The 18,401-nt window shown below is 43.6% G+C and overlaps 1 protein-coding gene across 3 annotated transcripts in view; it reads right to left on the bottom strand.

Moving 5' to 3' along the window:
• Nucleotides 1-18,401, bottom strand: part of EIF2AK4 (eukaryotic translation initiation factor 2 alpha kinase 4) — a 3,701,979-nt gene that overhangs the window by 335,054 nt on the left and 3,348,524 nt on the right. The gene's annotated exons all lie outside the window — the stretch shown is intronic.

The raw sequence follows: 18,401 nt of genomic DNA, 5'->3' as shown, positions 1-18,401 counted from the left end.
ACATATAAAATTGGCAGTTTAAAGCCCTGATTGCCAAGGTTGCAGAAGTATAAACCTTCTACTCCATCTATCCAGTGCCCTGGAGTCTCTATCAGAAGGGGTAGGATTTTCAGCAGTAGAAGCCTTAATGCCCTTGGGCCCCTGAGAAATAGTCTCTGGATCTGCAACAGGATTTTTGAAAAGGAACTTGTGGGACTCAGGAAACCTGTAGTATCTGTCAGGTTTACTAGGAGCAGGAGGCAGGAAATCAGGGGCCAAACTGGATTCCGAAAAAACATCATCAACAATGTCTAGTACAGGAGGTATAGCCAAAGGCCTATGCTAAGGTAGAAGAAGGAAATCCATAAGCCTCTTTTCTGAATCAGAAAATTCCTGGCTTTCCCAGTGAAAATGCTCCCTTAAAGTATGTAAAGTTTCCCCAAAAGAAAAATCCTCAGGAGGGGAAATAGAGGGAAAAGAATCCTCTGCATCAGAATCCTCATAAGTAGGTATGGACAAATTCAGGTCATCAGAAGAAACAGAATCCTGATCAAAAGATACATAATCAAGCTCAGCCCTAGGCCTCTTGGGGGGGGGGGGGGGTGACTACCCTTGATTAGAGTTATTAGATCTTCAGTCATTTTTATCATTTGTTTTTTAGGCATAGGGGCCTGAGCATGTGGCCTGGGCGTCGTTTTCTTAGACATGGATCGAGATTTAGGCCATAGTAATGAAGGAGGTGTCGATTTAATATGCAAGTCAGTAGTTCTGAATACACCCTCAGAAGTCAGTGCCTGCACAGCGACTCTAGACCCATCCAAGGCAGAGACATCTGCGGGTTCCATAGCTGAAGTACCTTGCGGCATACCAGACTCCGAATGGGTCTCAGTAGAGGCCTGCGAATCAGAAGCAGTGGGTATCAGGGGCTTCGAAAGCACCTCACTGAGTACCGGTGAACTGGCAACTGACTTAGGAGAAGCGTATTCGGCAGTTTTGGACCTCGGCTGCCTGTCTCTGTCTTTATCTTTGTGTTTTTTTCAGAATCCCGGTAGTCGGATGGCTAACAGACGACATTTCTGGATAATTAAACCGAGAACTGAAATACTTAGAAGCAAAAATATACAGACGACGGATTGTGCGCTGATTAAATAAGGCACAAAACCGACAGAGGTACGTCATGGTGAGGGCCTTGGCAAGGAATACAGTATGAATGAAAATCTTTATGAGGTATTTGCTTTCCACAAGTAATGCAATTATAAACTTTTACTGACATCGGTAAGGAGCAAGAAAAAGTTTCCCCAATAGGGTACTTAGCTTTAAGTTGAAGACTTCGGTTCCGAAACTCGAAAATGAAAATTTCAGGAGTCGGCCGACCGGCACTTGCGAACTGCTTCTGCTTCGGGCACCGCACGGCAAGAAAGACTGATGTAATGTCGTCGGCTGCATGTTTTATACCCCTGATCACCTGATGTCATGGAAGAAGGGACAGCAACTGACACAGGACCCAAGACTTTGTTAAACAGGCCAACTGAGGGCAGCCTGTAAGCAGATTACCCAAATGTAATGACTGCAACAGTGAAACACAAAGAACATCTACTACAGTGCCAACTTTCTCAGCTCGAATTATGACTAAATTCCTATTGTGCTGAAGGCTATCTAATACATGTGTTTCGGCGGTAGTTAAATTGTGCCACCCTTGTGTAGTATATAGATCCAAAGAAAAATGCAACTCTTTGAGAAGTCATTTTTGAAAGATGTCTACATATTTATTAACAGGAGGAATTATGTAGATTTGCGAAATCTAAAATTAGATTGTGGCTCAGGAGTAGGAGTGGATTTTTCCAAAAATTATTTCAAATTCAGATTTCTGCAAAATGACAGAACATCATTAACAAATGCCTGTTCAAATACAACAAAACCTGGTACAAAATTCAGAACTTTATTAAGTAATTGCATTTCAGCATCTGACAAACTAACCAAAGAGAAACTGTGTATATTACCATGCCCAACGAACGGGGAATCAAGAGGTGGAGTAATGTCTCTAATGAACTTGCTTGATCGATGTTTCCTGACACCCCTCCTTCTGACCCTAAAGGGTTAGATACAGTAGACTGACCTTTGGTAGCTGTGAAAGTGACATTGCGTCTTTTATTTTTTGGTGACCCCTCTTTATGATCCGGTATATGAAGACGAATCGTCTCCAGAAATGTCACTAGTAGGCAAATTTTTTGATTTCTTAAAAATGGATTTGGGTCGTTTCCTTTTAGTTCCAACATTTGGATTCTCTTGGTTGGAAAGCTGAACTTTCTTATATTGGTCAAATGGTCTACCCAAATTGTAATCTCTCAAATCCCTGTTATACTTACAAATTTGTCTATTTTTAACTGTGTTTCAAAGTCTATTAAATCTCTGGTTAACTTCTGAAATAATGTCTTGTATAAAGTTTGACTTTCCATTTGTTTAGCCTCCTCACAAACCTGGGTTACTTCCAATATGGAACTAGCTATTCTTCGTTCATAGAAAGAAAATAGAATTTCTACAAATCTGGAAGAGGTATGTTGCTGTGCCACTGCCCATTCAGTAGTTAAAATGTCATCAGCCAACTAATAGTTGTAATCTAATACGTAACCCTCTGGGTGTAATACCCTGAAGTTTGTATGCCTTGAATAATCTTAAGTGCCAGACATTAGATCTGAAACTTTTCACTGATTTAGTCAATTTAGAAAAAATATTGGTACATTGAACAGTTGAAATGGAATTCCCAGACCTACCTCCTGACTCTCTATCAAGACCAAAGACCTTAAGGTCACCCTGATCAGCAGACAGGCCCAGTAATATCATAAGCAGATCAATCATATAATGTTCAACAAAGGAATCAGTCCAAACTTTTTTTTATAATAAATGAAGTGACTGATTATCGAATGAATACAAATACTTGCTGTTCTGATATACCCAAATGAAGATATGAAAATTTATCTATGTATATACATATAAACAGCATTATGACTCATCAATACTAACACACACACACAAAAAGTAACACATAGCATAATAAGAGAAAAAAACTCAAATAATATATAACAAATAATACATCATGCAGGTCCAATAAATCATATACCACTTCTGCTCAACAGTTATGACAAACTAATGATCATGTTGGTCAGTAAGACACAATTCAACAAAAAAATCTAAGTTATAAAAAATCTTGACAGCGGTCTTATGTCAGATAGTGTCCACCAAAATACACAGGAAAAATAACACCATCCATGCAGCAATTCTGCTCAACATGTACGGTGTGCATCAACCATATGAAAAAGTTTAAACCTATGAATCAATTATATCATAGATATTCCATCAATTAAGGATTGTGAATCAGAATATCAAAACTAAATAAACCAATAGGCAAAAAACAAAAAGTAGTTTAACATGCAGCACTTCTGCTCAACATGTATGAAAATGTATATCCAGCCAACTGTCAGCCACAACGATCCAAAAATAATGATTTCAAATGGCCAGTAGTACTGCATATGTATACACATCTAAAAGATGTCAAAATTTTACTTTAATCCACTATCATATTCAATAACAATTGTTATATCAGACCAGCAAGCAATACTCACAAGACAATAAAGCAACTCCTGTATTACAGCTATATAACAGTTTTAACCCCTATAATTATGAGGCCAGCATATAACTATGCAAATTATGTCCTTTTTCCAAAAAAAGGAAATGTGGATCTATTTAAATGGTGTAAATATATATAGCACAAAAAGCACTGCACTGCAAATGGACCATATATGTATGTTGCATGACAAAGCGGAGCAACAAAAAGAAAATGTAGGTCTGCTTAAATTATACTGCTATAAATTGCACAAAATATTCTATACTACGATGAGCAAAGACATAATATTGTGCATGATAAGCTAACTCAACCAACCACATGACTTCAGTGTTTATAAAGTATAATAGCAACTGAACATATCCTGAAAAGTCAAGCCAATTACAATTAACACTATGATAATACAGGTTGATTGAAGAGTACAACAATTCCTGGCAAAATATGACCCAGAATGTCTAATTGTGAAAAATATTAAACACAAGCACTTGAATATTTGCATATATAGAATAATAAAGACATATTGCGACATTCATCATGGCGAAAATCAACTATATAATTGCCAGGTCAAAAAGAACAAGTATAGGGCTAAAAACATTGCCAATATCCAAAAAAGAATTTTCATTATATTTCAAAAACATTTAGAATGACATTCACATAAGTTTTTCAATAAACACACTAAACAACTGCCGAAACTAAAGCAAACGTTATACGAGGACTATTAAGCCCCAATTAAGCAAATCCGCATAAATATTAAACAGTCCAAACCAACTTGTAGCCCCAAATGACATGGTGATACAATGTAATCAGTTCACCACAGCTAGACACATCCACGTTTGCAGAAACAGTTCAGGCAGGCTTACAGTTCCAAACAATAAAACAAATGTTATCGCTTATTGCAAAAAAAAAAAAAAAAAAGTAAATGCTGAATATATTGAAAAATCACACATGTCCCAAACACTAACCAAATATTTAAAAAATATATAAAGTTTTAAATAGCGTGCATATCTATTAAGTAGATGCACACTGGAAAAACAGTCCAGCAAGTCTCAAACCTCATGGAAAATGGTAGAATATCAGCAGTTAATCCAACTGGAACACATCCATGTTAATGACAAGAAAAACAATTCAGCAAGCCTCAAACGTCAAGGAAAAAAGGTAGAATATAGGCCGTTACTCCAACTGGAACCCATCCACATTAGCGACAGGAGCCACAGCTTGAACAGGCTTCTGAATGGAAATTCAACATCTGTCATGGAAGCGATCAGCTATGAATCACGCACAACAGCTCTGAAGAATGTAAATGCCAGCTGATTGTATTTCCGCAAACAGAAAAAGCTCAAATGGACTTCTAATATCCGAAAGAAATGTAAATTCATTGCTTTCTCAAAAACAGTGTTCTTAAAATCTAATCCCAATGTGAAGGCATAGGGAAAGGTTAAAAAGCTTGTACGGGGTTAAAAGCTACAATAGTGTAAACTGAAGCGTGACTACAATAATGTACTGATAAGTGCTTTCAAAACAAAAAAAGCTTTGTCCCTAAAAGGGAACAAACAAAAAAAAGAAAAGGAACCAGAGATGTGCCCAAACCCAGGAGAGCTATGCCCTATCCCAACATTGAGACCAATGCCAAGCTGTCGAGGGCTGATGCCCTGACAGGGAAGGATGAACCCGAAGTAGGGATCATCAACCACTACCCAGAAAACACCAGCCTCAATGCAATGGCTCCAAAGGCCACTTGGCTCTGATGCAGCCAGATTCGGAGATCAAACTGGCAGTTGGAGCCAAACACAGCCAAGCCATTAGATCCCACCAAGAGGGTGGAAAAATAACCGGGGCTGAAGATCACCTTATACCCAAAGGGTCCAAATAAGGAAGCCAAGGTGATGAAGCCAAGGTTTTGGGTAGTAGTCCCAGACCTGAAGGAATAAGACCTAATTGCATCTCAGCCTGCAAGTACGACCTCATCAGTTGCTCCAGACCAAGTGATGAAGCCACCGACAGGACCTTGGAGGTTCACTTGAATGGTTAACTTAGCAAAACTCTAATGAGTAGAGGGTGGAAGAGGACAATTAACAGTACTCAAAGGATGACTGAAATGGTGGCAAACTAGATCTGATTATTCTCTAGGGAGCTGGGAATTGTGGGTAGGGGAGATGAAACCCAGGTGGAGAAGACAACACTGATCTTTTATTTTGACTTACAATTTCCAGTTTAAGACCTAGAATCTAATGAGCAATACCAATGTAAAGATCTGTTTGTACCCAACAGTTGGCAATTTACATTTCTTTTGTTATCCTTATGACTCTAGAGATATGAACATTTGTTTGACATATGAGAGGCATAACATGATTTTCTCAAAAAGCTCAGGATACAGACATTGGTATTTACAGTACAAACCTCCAGAGTTCTATAGGAGTCAATAAGTTCAAAATCTCATCAGGGTAGATCCACAGCAATTTGGTTTGTAAATGGTAGAGTCAGAAAAATAAACCTGGATAACTTCTTTGAGAAGGTAATACAAAGTGTTGACAGTGATCATACTTTACACACTGCATACCTTGATTTGGTCAAGGCATATGATACCATGCATCATGCAAGCATAAGTAATAAACTAAATGTGTTACAAATTGATCCCTATGTGATAAGACATGGTAAGATGGATAGCAAATTGGTTAAAAGACAGAACCTGCAAGGTGCAGGGACCAGGGGTCAGAGAACATGAAGACAACCAGAGGATGTACAGCTGGGATTGCTTTTGTTCATTAATTATTTATCTGACCCACACCCTAAAAACCAAGACCTATGGCTGACCAAGTATGTGGATGACTACTGACTGTGGGTCATTGTCAAAACCCTCTCTGACACAATCTAAGAAGGGATCTGGCAAGGTGTAACGATCACAAGACTCAGTAGCCTTGCACTGTCTATGACTGGTAAGACATAAGACTACTGATAGAATGGAAGTGAGCCAAATGGTCCTCCTTTACTACTTGCACAGTTTGGAAGAACAGTTGCTCCAATGCTGGGGGTGGGCACCCAATTCCATGCCACAAAAAGTCATCAAAATAGCTGAGTGCACTGACATTCAGGGCTAATGTCTTAAGAAGGTAACAAGCCAGCAAAAGTGACACTAACTGGCTACTGGAAATAAAATTTTGTTTTCCTTTTTCAGTGATCTTCCAGTGGTAATGGTTTGAACTGAGAATGATTCTTCCTTGAGAAAAACAAAGTTTCCTGTTCATACTTTTCAACCAAAAACTCTGTCAAGAGTACTCTGATGTCACTGTTCAGCTTTGATGCGAGGCAGATCCAATTTCTTCTCTTTCATTGGCCTCCTTTAAGAGCAAATGAAAGAGAGAGACCTCTACAGCCTGTCATGGTCAAAACAGACCAGTAGCAGTCAAGGTCTCTAACAATGTGCTGTCTTTTTAAAATAAAAAATGGTGCTGCACAGAAGACTAGTGTATGACTCTACCTCTCAGGTGTCTTCAATTTCAGTTGCTTACTGCCTGTAAAGACCTTTCTACTTTTTATTATTCTAAAAATGTATGTTGATGCAGAATCTCTTGCAGTATTCCTAAATATAAGGAATGTCTCATCCCGAGCAGCCTGACGCTCAGCCACTGTACATTAGATTAAAAGATCTTGTTTGCAGTGTGTGTCACATTTATGCTCCCTGCACAAAACATAGGGCATAAAAGAGATATACGGATGCAACTACCCTAAACTTCTTTTGCTTACAGTTTGAACACCGTTGCTGCTGTACGCTATTTTGCAACACCAGATAAGTGCCCCGTTGGGGCTATTTTTGTTTTTCCCCCCTTTACTTTGTTGATCTTGTATTTTATCACCACCGAGTTCATGTCATCCAAGAGGGGAAAATGTCAGTGTGGAAGGTGGATTCCCCATAAGGATCATCACGAACAGTGTCTTTTTTGTTTGGATGCTTCCCATGAACATACCTCTTGTAGTACCTGTAAGGCATTTATGCCTAAGACACTAAGAAACAATTTTGCCTTCTCTGGCCATTTACCTGGAAAATCAAAGGCTTAGAGAATTAGCCAAGGGTACTAAGGCAGAACCCTTTAACTCCAAGATACTGCTGCAAGGTAAGAGGGCCAAGAAGTCTCGACCAGATTCTTTAGCTGTCCAGCCTCCACCAGACATCCCTCTTGAAGCAGGTGATGGCTCTGTAGGTTGTTCGGTGTTTACATTGGATTCCTCTCCTGAGACCTACTAGAGGCTGGCCTGGAACCAACTTTTCACACATGCTCTGAGGTTTTGCAGGCTTCTGCTCTGGACGTCGAAGGGGAACCACGGTTGCTTATCTCAGAGGGCTCTAGAAGGATTCCGCAAATATTGGTCAAGGAGGATGTCCCGGGTTCCCTTCTCAAATCTCACCATGGGTCATTACCTCTGGAATTTGCTGATGCCCCTCTAAGGAAAAACAAAAGCTGAAGCATGTTTCCATTTTCCTATGAACCCCCAAAGGAAATGGCAGGAGTTTACTCAGGGCTTGTTCTCTGCCTTAATGGCCTGAAGCCCCAAGGGGTTTCAATCCTCCTTGGACCTTGGCCCTTCTAAACGTTTCAGGGAACTAGATTCTTCAGATGAGGATTCCCTGTCTGGTGAGGGGTCTTTGTCCTATTCTTCTCAGATGCCTTAACCTTTGACTTACTATTCTGATGACGAGAAGTCTGTTAACCCAGAGTCTCCTTTTGAGGAATTGGCCTTTGTGGACACAATTGCTACAGGGATGGAATTCTTTAAGTGGGATTCTTCTCAAGGGTCAGATATTCAGAGGAGATACTATGGGTTGCTTCAGGCAGATACTCCTAAACATTTGGCAGTTCCTCCTGTGTTGGCTGCCTTGTTAGATACTTTCATTGCTGCTTCTGATAAGCCTTCTAAACTTTTGCCTTCGGGTAAGGACATCAGGGTAATGGAGAGGATTGGCAAGAAGGTTTACACTGCTTCTTCTTTGGCCCTTTAGGGATATTAATCATCACACCCACATGACCAGGTATACTCTGGTCTCGAAGGCTCAGGCTAATCAAGTTATCTCTACCCTCCCTCTGATGGCAAATCTTTTGCCTTATCTTTTTTGGGTTCTGCTTCTCAAGTGGCTCACCACTCTAAGTGTAGCTATGATGCTGCTGGACTTCTCTTCTAAGGCTGCAGCTTTTGGGTCCATCATGTGGTGTTATTCCTGGCTTCATCTCTAGTCTCTTCCTGAGGATATTATGGCCAAGTTGTTGGATGCTCCTTTGGATATTACTCATCTTTTTGCGTCTGCTGCTGCTGACTTGTTTAAGTCTCTTCAAGCGAATGGCAAAGTCTTGCAAGAGCTTAAACATATTTTTGTCTCTCCTAGCCCGAAGTTCCAGAGGAATTATCCTTCTAGGTCTCCTTTTGTTCACAGGCAACTCTGCCAGGCCTCTAAGAGCAGGGAGGGTGGGAAGGGTGGGAAGCCCCCCCCCCCCCCCGCTAAGGCATCAGGTTTCTGTGGCCCAGAAGCCTCTTTTATCTGATAAGCCTGCTTCTCTTTGACAATTCCACCCCCACCTTGCCTTTAACACAAGTTCCTTTGGCTCTCCCTTTGTCTTTCACATTGATTCTCTTCACTTCAGACTCCTGGGTTCTTTCTATTATCGATCAGGATTACTTCATGGTATGGAAGTGTCTCTCTCCTTTTTCAGGGATTCCTCAACCACTTCTAGAGCAACTTTCTCATTTCCTGGAGGTCCCAGGGTCCCTGTTGAACTAAGCGACAATTCAACCTATACCCCCTTCCCAAGGTGGATGGGTTTTTATTCCAGGATGTTCCTGGTGCCTCGAAAGGAAGGCACTTGGAGACCTACTCTGGACCTCTCCCAGCTCAACATCTTTCTTGAGTTCCCTTCTTTTCGAATGCTTACTCTTCAAACTCTGTTTCCTCTTTTATTACCCCAAGCTTTCCTTGTGTCTCTGGATCTGAAAGATGCTTACCTTCATATCCATATTCACTCTCTCTCTTCAGAAAGTGTTTACATTTCTCTGTAGCTCCCTCTCATTGTCAATTCTCTGCTTTACCCTTTGGCCTCTCTACTGCCCCAAGGGTGTTCACAAAATGCCTAGCTCCTGTGACGGTCTTCGGAAGGCTCCAAGGCATTCCGATTTTTCCTTATCTAGACGATGTGTTGCATCAGGCGCCATCTCCTAGTTGATTGTTGCAGGGTCTATAGTTCACCATCTCTCTCCTTCAAAGTCTGGGGTTTATTATCAACTTCCAAAAGTCCATCCTGACTCCCTCTTGAGATCATGTGTATCTGGGTTGCAGGATTCAGATGGTGCCTATCTGGCCTCTCTTTCACCTCCAAAGCTTTTGTCGTTGACAGCCTTCTTTCAGTCTCTTCTTCCCCGGATGGCCATGCCAGCCAGGGAATTTCTTCTGGCCCTGGGATTCATGGCCTCTTCTATTCCAATGCTTCCCCTTGCCAGACTGCACATACAGAAACTTCAATGGTACTTCAAAAGTCAATTTGGTTGCAGCATAGTCACCCACTGACTTTCTGGGTTTCTTCTCCTTCTCTGATTCAGAAAGGAATTTGAGTGGTGGATTCAACAGTTCGCTCTCAAACCAGGCCAGCCCTTTCAGCCTCCAGTCCCTTTCTCAAGAGCTATTCTCTGATGCCTTGGACATGGGGTATCTCTGGGTCACCTGAAAGTTCAAGATCTCTGGCCTTCCGATCAGCAGTCACACCATGTCAACATCAAAGAGATGATGACTCTGATTCTGGCCCTTCAGGCTTTTCACTTCATGTTCACTCTGGGCCCCTTGAAGGTGTAAACAGATAATCCTTCCATGATGTGGTATGTCAACAAGCAAGGGGGCATGAAAATCTTACCTCCTCTGCAGGATGGAGCTTCAGGCTTGGGAAGTGGCTTACAGTTATCAGTTAACTCTTCAGGCTGTATACATTCCTTCAGAGCATAATCTTGTGGCAGATGCACTGAGCAAGTCCAAAACACGAGCTCATGAATGGATGCTTTACAGAGACATGTTATGAATATTGTTCATCGGTGGGGTATTCCTCAGGTAGATCTTTTTGCCTGCCCTCTGAACAGACAGCTTCCTCTCTTCTCTTCCAGAGTGCTATGCAATCTGACCTGGAAGACGGACGCCCTATCATTTCCATAGAATGGGAGGTTTCTTTATGCTTTCCCTCCTCCTCCTCTACTTTCACGAGTACTGCAGAAGATTTAGCTGGAGTCCCCAAAAATCTTGCTAGTGACTCCCTTTTGGCCCTAACATTACTAGTTCCCCCTTTTAATGCATTTGGGCAGGGGCAATTATCACAAGTTACATCACTGGATGGATCTCCTCACACAGGATAAGGTGTCTCTCATCTATTCCCACTTGTCCAATATGAAACTGACATTTATTTATTTTACATTTGTTGACCAGGTTTGCCCGACTGAGCTAATTAGCCCTTTTTCAGCGGAGGCCCAGGGAGAAAAGCTCCATATATTCTACAGATTATAATTTACAAAAATAAGTAAACAAACAACAACTTGTTTACAGAAAATATTCAAAGCAACACATACATAAAAAACAAGGATTTACTACAGTAAACTAATTATGTCTATCAGATTTAGAATCCTACATCATTCAGGACTAAATAGAAGTTATGTTCTTACCATAACGTTCCATGTTAGTTGTCTTCTTCTCGCCTTCTTCTTGCTGGATGGGTTCTGAGCCGACCTCGGCTCCGACTCGGCCACTCTAAAAGCTCAAGAGTTGGTTCCACCGGCTCGAGGCTCCCCTTATATCCCACAATGCTAGGCGAGAGTTACCTCAGATCTCGTTTGTAAGCTAACCCCAGCTTATAATAGTAACAGAATCATTCTAAAACAGAGTCCACCTCTAATAACAGGAAGAAGAAGGGTGACCTACATCCTGATCCAGGAAATATGCACAACAGCATATGCCTAAGAAAGAGGTGGTAGAAAGAGAGGTCACGATCACAACTCCTCTAGGTCTGTCCAGGCCAGGGGGAAGGAGGGTGGGGCGAAGAAGAAGGCGAAGAAGACAACTAACTTGGAACATGATGGTAGGAACATAACTTCTATATCTTAAGTTGTCTATCTCGCCTTCATTCTTGCTGGATGGGACCGTCCCTAGCAGCATGTCCCGGGTGGCCTAACGGAACAGACTCCTGAGAACAGTGGAACCAAAATTAGCTCTATGCCTAGAAGCTAAATCCAACTTATAATGAGAAATAAAAGTGTGAGGAGTAGCCCAAGTAGCCGCTGCACAAATGGTGTCAATAGGCAGTCTGTCTTGGAAGGCTAAAGAAGTAGCCAAAGCTCTGGTGGAATGGGCTTTAGGTTTATTAGGCAATTTTGTTGTCTAATTTCATATACCAGGGAAATCAAAGATGTTAGCCATCTGGATAATGATACCTTTGAAACTGAAAGTCCCTTTCTGCTTTCCGCATAGGAGACAAACAGCTGATCAGATTTTCTGAATTGTTTTGTTCTATCCAAGTAGTACCTCAATTGACGATGAACATCCAGGCAGTGTAATTTTTGTTCAGACCTATTGGAAGACTCTGGAAAAAGACAGGAGGTCAATGCTTTGGTTTAGATTTGATGTCGAGACCACCTTAGGCAAAAGGACGGGTTAGTTCGTAAGGATACTCTGTCCTTATGAAACAAAAGATAAGGAGGACGACAACTGAGTGCTTGAAGCTCTGAAACTCTTCTAGCTGATGTAATAGCTACCAGAAAAAGAGTTTTCCATGATAACAATTTCAAGGAACAGGAAGCTGCAGGTTCGAAGGGGAAAGAATCAAAGAAGCAAGAACTAAATTTAGGTCCCAAGGAGAAGGAGGATTTCTTATAGGAGGTCTGAGAAGAAAAACTCCTTTCAAAAAGGCTTTGCAAAGTTTGTGGGACATTAGGGCAGATTCAGAAATACCCACATGGAAGTTAGAAATAGCTGCCAATTGAACCTTAAGTGTAGATGGAGATGAACCTGCATGGAAGAGTTCAGCTAGAAAATCAAGGACTAGTTGGATGGAAGCGGTGAAAGGATCTATGTCCTTTCCTTGTGCCCAATATGAGAAGCGTTTCCACTTACTCAAATAAATCTTTCGAGTGGAAGATTTATGGGAAGCTATCAATATATCTCTAACAGAGTGAGATAATTGAGGAAGCCTGGCTACGGTTGGAACTGGAGGAACCAAGCAGTGAGGTTCAGAGAGGGGAGGGAGCGATGAAACTGACCCGACTGATGGATCAAAAGATCTGGAACTAGGTCCAGATTCCACGGTCGCTCCAAGAGAAAACGATGTAGAAAGGGGAACCACACTTGTCGAGGCCAGTAAGGAGCAATGAGGATCAAGGAGGCCTTCTGAGCGATAGCTTTCTGAATTACTTGAGAGATCAGTGGGAAAGGAGGAAATGCATACAGAAGTCCCCGGGGCCAAACTTGGACTAGAGCGCCTCTGCTGGGTTGGCCTGGTAAAGGGAATAGAGTGAAATATTCTCTGCACTTGCTGTTTTGGGGAGTAGCAAAAAGATCGCAGCAAGGCTGATCCCACTTGAGAAAAATTTCTCTCACTACAGAGTCTTTCAGAGACCACTCGTGAGGCATGAGAATAGCTCTGCTCAACTTGTCCGCAATATGATTGGACTTCCCGGGGATGTGCGTTGCTATCAGAAAACGCTGAGAAGAAATCGCCCATTGCCACAGTCTGAGTGCTTCTCGACACAGGGGTATGATCTGGTTCCGCCTTGTTTGTTGATGTACCACACTACAGACATATTGTCTGTCTGGATTGCAATTGTTCCCAAGGGAAGAGAGTCTTGAAGGGCTTGCAACGTTAAAAGCACTGCTCTCATCTCCAGAACATTTATGTGCAAGTGGCATTCGTTTGGTTGCCATGTGCCCTGGACTGTCCTGCCCTGATAATGCCCCCCCCACCCGATCAGGGAGGCATCCGTTGTCAGTGTAGCAACCGGAGGAGGTGGAACAAAGGGTCTTCCCGACAGGAACTGGGGGGAAGACATCCACCACATGAGATGCTTTTTGCACGCCTGCGTGATCACAATGGTGTGAGACATTGGAAGTTCCTGGTATGACCATTGAGTAAAAAGCATCCACTGAAGGATCCGCATGTGGTATCTGGCTAATGGAAGGAGAGGTATGGCGCTGCCATAATTCCCAACACCTTTAGAACTAACCTGGCTTTGATTCTGTTGTTGTTGAGAAGGAGTGATACCAATTTGTGAATGTCTGATATCCTTTGGTGTGTTAGCCTTGCAGACATGTTTATAGTATCTAGATTTGCGCCTATGTAGGTAATAGTACGACAAGGCGACAAAACAGACTTTTCGCAATTTATTGAAATACCCAGTTTTTGACAAACGCGAAAAGTATAATCTCTGGCCATCTGAAGGAGATGCTTGGTGGGAGCTGTGAGGAGCCAGTCGTCCAAATATGGAAACACCTGGAATCCTTGTCGTCTCAGGTGAGAAGCTACCACTGCCATGCATTTGGTAAACACCCGGGGGGCAGTGGTGAGACCAAAGGGCAGGGCCCTGAACTGAAAATGACTGGTTCCCAGCCTGAAGTGGAGGAATCTTCTGGAGCGTCTGTTCATTTTTATGTGATAGTACGCATCCCGAAGGTCTATAGAGCACATCCAGTTTCCTTTGCCCAAAAGGGGAAGGATGGATTGCAGCGTGACCATCCGAAATCTTGTTTTCTTGACTGATTTGTTCAAGACACTGAGATCCAATATCGGTCTCCAGTCCCCTGTTTTCTTTGGAACTAAAAAGAACCTTGAGTAGATTCCGGATCCTTGTTGGTCTGCTGGCACTGGCTGAATTGCTCTGTTTGCAAGCAGTTTTGAAATTTCCAAAGCTGCTAGATCCCTTTGAGCGGGTGGAACATCTGGAATGGATTTTTTTGACTGATTTGGAAAGCGAAGAAAGGGGATAGAATAGCCTTCGGAAATGATGGACTGTACCCATTTGTCTTGAGTCAGGGATAGCCAGGCTTCTGGGTACAGTGACAATCTTCCCTCGACTGCCTCGAAGATGGGTAGTCGGGCAACACCTCAGGGATGCTGAAAGGGCTTGTCAGGGAAGGCTTCCCGATTGCCCTGGTTCTGCGGACCCCCCCCCTGCCCCTAGGGCGACGTCTACCATTGTTATTCCCACCTCTGCCTTTGGTAGGAAAACGACTCTGTGGGTCAGGCGAAGTCCCTTGAGATTGTTTACGGAACCACATCTTTCCACCCTTCTGGCCTTTGGGGTAAGGCCTGGAAGGAGTCGAAAAACGGACTCCGACGGCAGAAAGGGTCTTGCCATCAGTCTCGCACCTAGTCAGGGTTTCTTTCACTTGAGGACCAAAGAGAGATGATCCATCAAAAGGGGAGTTCGTGAAAGACGTCTTGAAAGGGTCCGCAAAATTGCATAGCCGCATCCAGGCGTGCCTACGTAAGGCCACACCTGTCCCTGCGGCTCTGCTCGCTCCATCAGCCGCGTAAGAAAGGAGGCGCATGGAGGAGTTGGATATGGAATTAAGGGTAGCCAGCTGCGTGTTCATCTTATCTTGGAAACCCGCAGCTGTAGGATCCTTTAACATTTCACTCGCTTCCTTGATCAAGTCCCTTTGAAGACGAGTGAAATGGCACAGGTAGTTCAGCGAACGCATGGTAAATGTCGCTGAGGAGAACATCCGCTTCCGCACCTATCCATGGACCTAGATTCCTTGTTAGGTGGATGGACAGGTACTGAAGGATCAGCCAGTTCCTTCTTTGTGGCAGCAGCTACCACCATAGCATCCACAGAAACTCCTTTTGTTAAAATTGCTTGTCTGCTGGAGCTGTGATGAACTTAGAGGGTCTCCTGGGAGTGGGGTCCACTGAATCAGGAGCCGTCCATGCCTTCTTAGCAATCACCTGCATGAGGGGGTCGAAGGGAGGGGACACCCAGGAGGTGGAAGGACGAGAGCCAAACGCCTCAAGATACACAGATTCGTCCTCCGAAGGGTTGAGGGCTGGCCAATTTCCCCTCTGTTTCAGGATCTCCAGAATGTCTGCAAATGAGACATCTTCAGAAGGGGAACGGGGGGACCCTCAGAATCATCCAAATCTGTGTCTGACGTGATGGACTCAGGTGAGTCAATGTGTTTCCTCTTACACTTCCTCTTCCGAGGGGGCTCTTCTGCCAAATCAGGAGAGGCCTCGGAAGAGGATGAAATCCCCACAGGGGGCTCCTGAGGGGCTGGCTCTCTGCGGTCCGGGATGAGGGAGTGAGTCGACTTACCCTGAGGCAGCATAGAGGGAGGGGCGGACGGAGCCGACTGTGGAGTAGAGCCAGGCTCTAACACACTCCGCATGACCTCGAATGCACCCCTGTCAGGCAGAGCCAGAGGTCCCCGCTCCGAGGAGCTAAGAACCCCCCTCGGCACCGACAGTGATGGCTCGAGGCGATGTCGGAGCCGAACTCACCAGCGCCGAAGCCCCGAGAGGGAGAGGGGGGTCGGACAAGGGTCCGATGCCACTCACCCCCTCGGAGCCGACGAGGGAAGTCCGGCGCCGAGATTCTTCCAAAGAAGAAAACGGAGCCGACGACGGAGCCGAAGACAATTGTATCGGCTCCGACGTAATCAAAGTCTCGGTTCCGACGCGACCCGGCTCCGAACTCAAGAGAGTCGAAGGAGGAAAATGTTGATGGACCGGGGCAGGCATCGACTGATGAGTCGGGCTCTGAAGCATCTGGGCTAGTGCCTCGGACTTAAGTAGTCGACTCACTACCCTCTGAAGGTCATGATCCGACAGCCTCGATGACCTAGAGGAGTGAGACCTTTGGCTCCGTTCAGACAGCAGGGGAGATCCTGGAGCCGAATGAACGGAGCCAAGAGATAGTGACCTGGACCTCTTCCTAGTTGTCGGCTCCGAAGGTCTGGTCGGAGCCGACACGGGAACTTCAATAACCTCGGCTCCGGCCGGGGCCGGGAGCCACAGAAACTGTGGACTGAGACTTATCGGCTCCAGCCGGAGCCGATAAAGGCAAAGGTTGAGAAACCTGAGGTCTCGGCTCAGATGCCGGAGCCGAAGACCTAGATGCCTTAGAGGGCTTCCCTGTTGAAACAGACAGGGAATCCTCTGGCTTCAGTAAGCCTCTAAGAATTAATTTATTTTTTCTTTCCTGCAGGACCCTGGGGCTGAAGCCATGGCACACAGCACAGGAGTCCTGCAGGTGCAAAGGCCCCAGACAATAGACACAAGAAGTGTGAGCGTCTGTCAGAGACATTTTCTGACAGCACGCATCACACTTCTTGAATCCGGAGACCTTTGCTTCTTTAGACATTTTTGTCTGACAGGTGTACACAAACACGCACACAAACACACAAGTTATACCCTGTCAGGTTAACACAATAAATTTAGTAGTAATACTAGTAATTTAAAACTACAATAAACTACAATAAACACACACACTCCACTAGGGAAGGGAAGGCCTATAGGCCCAAGGGAAGAACCAAAGGTTCTTGGGGAAAGAAACGGAAATTATTTTGGGTAGGGAATAAAAGTTTTCTAACCTACACTAACTAAGTAAAAATATTAACTTAAAGGGGTTTTAAAGACTAATTTTCACAAGAAAAATAGTACTCACCAGGAATCGGTAGAAACAACCAACCTCGAAGCTGTAGCGGCAAACGAGATCTGAGGTAACTCTCGCCTAGCATTGTGGGATATAAGGGGAGCCTCGAGCCGGTGGAACCAACTCTCGAGCTTTTAGAGTGGCCGAGTCGGAGCCGAGGTCGGCTCCGAACCCATCCAGCAAGAATGAAGGCGAGATAGACAACTTAACATCAATAGTTTTGTCACCAGACATAAAATCTTACATTATGCAGATAAGAATTATGTAATGTACTTACGATAGAGAAGTTAATGTGAGACAAGGTCTACAGAGTTAGAGAAAGTTACATAGGTTGGGAGCAGATAGAGGTGTGTAGTTAGGGTTGATAAGCTGTTTAAGAGGGGTGGGTACAGAGGCAGGTCCATTGGCTTAACAGTATTCTTTAGTGGCTAGCTTGAATTGACTAAGTTGCTTGAGTGACCTGATCTCTAGTGGGAGTTTGTTCCATGCCTTGGAAGGATTATAGCTATAGAGAAGACATCCTTTCTGAATTTTAGGTTTGTGGATTTGTAGCAGATCTAGGTTAGACCTCCGGAGGGACCTAGCAGGTGAATACTGGAAGGTGACAGATGATAGGGTAGGACAGTAAGAAGGCTGATAAAGGATGGAGTGGATGATCTGGAGTAGGGTTACCACCTGTCTCACTTTGCGAGGGGCAGTTGTGTCCTGCAAAAATATTGTAAAAATGGCAAATGTCCTGAGATTTTAAAACAAAATTATTTCCTATATTTTATGCAATATTTGCATGAAACAGTTATTCTGTATCTGAAACACCTAAATGTTAAAAGAAACAGAATAAGCAACTAAAATGCTACAAGAATAAGCTTTTATTTAGGCAAAAAAGTGAAGTTATGTCCTTTGTACTGGCCGTGGGTATGTTTCAGCCTGCAAAATCTGACGTTTGTACCAAAAATGTCCCACTTTGGGCATTTGAAAAGGTGGCAACCTTAGATCTGGAGTTGAGGGGAGAAGAAGCTGGTGAGGTAAGCTCAAGCCAGTTAAAGTGTCTGAATGAGAGACAACAATGTGACTTGTAGGTTTGATGTCCTACAAATTTGGCTATCTTGTTGCAGGCAGATTCAAATTTGGCAAGGAGTGTGGAGTT

The sequence above is a fragment of the Protopterus annectens genome, chromosome 6.part0 (genome assembly GCF_019279795.1).
Source record: "Protopterus annectens isolate FY-2018-M chromosome 6.part0, PAN1.0, whole genome shotgun sequence".
NCBI classification, from domain to species: domain Eukaryota; kingdom Metazoa; phylum Chordata; order Ceratodontiformes; family Protopteridae; genus Protopterus; species Protopterus annectens.
The sequence above is the reverse complement of the archived record's forward strand: the minus strand, read 5'-3'. Positions and strand labels throughout refer to the sequence as shown.